Below are 2,500 nucleotides of genomic sequence, written 5' to 3'. Positions count from 1 at the left end.
TTTCTTTTCCTCCGCTGACTAATATGCTTAAATTCAGCGGGTCGCCACGCCTGACCTGAGGTCGCGAACGGAAACGAGGCGCGCCGCCACCGACGACGACGACGACGCGCCCGCCTGCCTCGCTCCGCCACGAGCCGCCCGGACCGCACGCACGCGGCACGCGCCGCGCCGCACCGCGGGAGACGGGTCCCCCCCACCGCCGCGGCCGCCGCCGCCCCAAGGACGGCCGGCCGACTCGCCCTCCCGGCGCGCGGCACACCGCGCGCGCGCGCGGCAGCACGACGGCACGGGCAACCGCACGCGCGGTAACCCCCGCCCGCAGACAGCCGCGCGCGCGCGGGGACCGGCGGGGAGGGCGGCCACCGCGCCTCCGACCCACCGGAGCCCGGCGGCTCGCTCGGGGACGACGGACGGACGGACGGGAGAGAGGGGGGGGCACGAGCTCCACCCACGCGGGCGCGCTCCGGGAGCGCGAGGAGCCCGGCCGGCTCCCCGAGGGGGTCTCCACTTAGGGGCACGAAGGCCCGGCCGGCCCGGACGCCCGGACGCGGCGCGGGCCTGCGAGGCGCCCCAGCCGCGCCGCGCCACCGCCCCGCGGCGGCGGCGCCGGCGATTGACCGTCAAGCGACGCTCAGGCAGCCGTAGCCCCGGGAGGAACCCGGGGCCGCAAAGTGCGTTCGAAGGGTCGATGATCAATGTGTCCTGCAATTCACATTAATTCTCGCAGCTAGCTGCGTTCTTCATCGACGCACGAGCCGAGTGATCCACCGCTAAGAGTTGTCTGCCTTTTCGGCGCCGCCCCGCGCGCGCGGGGGGGCCGGGGCCGCTCCGCGCGACCCCCTGACGCGGACGCTCCCCGACCGAACGACCGACCGAACGATCGGCGGCCGCGGCCGAGCGAGCGTCGCCTCCGCTGACCGTACGAGCACAAGTGCGAAAAAAAAAAAGGCGAGGGAGACGCCGAGTCTCCCGAGCGACGGGAGCCCGCGCTCCCGACCGCCCCCCCGGGCCCGACGAGACCCGGGCTCGCGCTTCGAGGCCGGACCAGGCGCCCGGCTCGGCCCGGCCACGGCGAGACACGGCGGCGCGACCGCCGCGCCGCCTCCCTCGCCCGACGCCTCGCCCCGACGCCGGCGTCCGACGCGGCGCCGCCGCCGCCGCCGGGCCCGACGCGGCCACCCGAGCCCGCGCCGCCAGAGCGACGGGACGGGGGCGGAGGAGCGACGGACGAACGGACGGACCGCCCGACCGCCCGACGGCTGCCCGCGCGCTCTCGCCGCGCCCACAAGCCGCACGCGACGAACACCCTTTCACTCCGGCCACTGGCGCCTTCAGACAAACGCTCCTGCTTTCGCACTCGCCCAGGCGGTACCTCGCGCGGACGCGCGGCCGGGCGGCCGACGGGACGGCACCGGAACGAGGAGCGGCGCCCGCTCTCCGCGCCTCCGCGCGGAGACCGGCTGCGGGACGCCCCTACACCGGCCCGCCCGCCTGCTCGCTCGGCGCGGCCGGCGAGGCCGAGGGTCGAGCCGGGCGGGGAGCGCCGTCAGAGGTCGCGAGCGGGAAGCGACGGGAGACGCCTGTGCGCCGGGGGACGGCGAGGCCGCGGGCGCGCGCCGGCACGGAACGAGCGGCGCCGCCGCCGCCGCCGCCACCGCCGCCGCCGCCGCCGCCGCTCGCGCGGGGCCCCGCTGGCCGCCGCCGGACACGGCGCGGCACGCCACGCCGCCGAGCGCTCGACGGGGGCGGGGAGCCGAGACCCGCGTCTCGGCCCCTTGCTGGCGCGGGCGAGGTCGACGACGGCCGACCGCGCGCGCGCGCGGCGTCTCCGCCGAGACCGGACCGCGGAGAGAGGGGCGGGCTCCAACCCCTCTCCGGCCCTGCCGCCCGCGGGGGGCGAGCGCGGGGACCGCCGGCGGCGAGCGAGCGCGCGAGCGCGGGGGAGCGGCGCGCCCGCGAGCGCCGACCCCCAAACGACGCGCCCCGCCCGCCGCCGACGGCGAGCCCGGCCGCCCTCGCGGGCCGCCGCGGGCCGCACGAGTCTTTAAACCTCCGCCCGGCTCGGCGGCCGAGAACCCTCGGGGCCCGGAGCCCGGGGCCCGTGGCCATCCCCTAACCGGGGCGGCGCTCGGCGCCGCAGCCGGCGGGAGCGCGCTGGCACACGGGACCACACGGGTGGCTCGCCGAGGGGAGGCCGCCGAGGCGCGGACGCTAGGTACCTGGCCCTGGGATGAGGGAAACGACCCGAAGGCCCCGCGGGGGTGCCTCCCCCGCCACCGCCGCCGCCGCCGCCCCGGCCGGGCCGGGCCGGGCGGCGGCACGCGCGCGGAAAGACGGGGCGCCGAGGGGGAACCCGGCACCCGCCAGCCGGCCCCGGCGCCCCTCGGGGGAGCGTCCGCCCGCGGGGGCGCGCCCGCCGTCCGCCGCCACCACCTCGCCCTCCTCCCGGGGCCCGGGGTTTCCCTCCGTAGCCCGGCGCCGGGCGGCAGCTGCGCCCGGG

General features: G+C 79.9%; 2 non-coding genes across 2 annotated transcripts in view; both read right to left on the bottom strand.

Moving 5' to 3' along the window:
• LOC139998984 (28S ribosomal RNA) overlaps positions 1-64 on the bottom strand; it is a 4,027-nt gene extending 3,963 nt beyond the window's left edge. Inside the window, exon 1 of the ribosomal RNA XR_011803931.1 lies at positions 1-64. This exon is cut by the window's left edge and continues 3,963 nt beyond it. This is a non-coding gene — a ribosomal RNA (28S ribosomal RNA).
• Positions 65-625: 561 nt separating this feature from the next.
• On the bottom strand, positions 626-779 carry LOC139998963 (5.8S ribosomal RNA). The gene has a single exon (XR_011803909.1). It is a non-coding gene; the product is annotated as a 5.8S ribosomal RNA (ribosomal RNA).
• Between the last annotated feature and the right edge of the window lie 1,721 nt (positions 780-2,500).

The sequence above is a fragment of the Anas platyrhynchos genome, chromosome 17 (assembly GCF_047663525.1).
Source record: "Anas platyrhynchos isolate ZD024472 breed Pekin duck chromosome 17, IASCAAS_PekinDuck_T2T, whole genome shotgun sequence".
Classification (NCBI taxonomy): Eukaryota; Metazoa; Chordata; class Aves; order Anseriformes; family Anatidae; genus Anas; species Anas platyrhynchos.
This window is presented reverse-complemented; position numbering and strand designations above follow the sequence as displayed.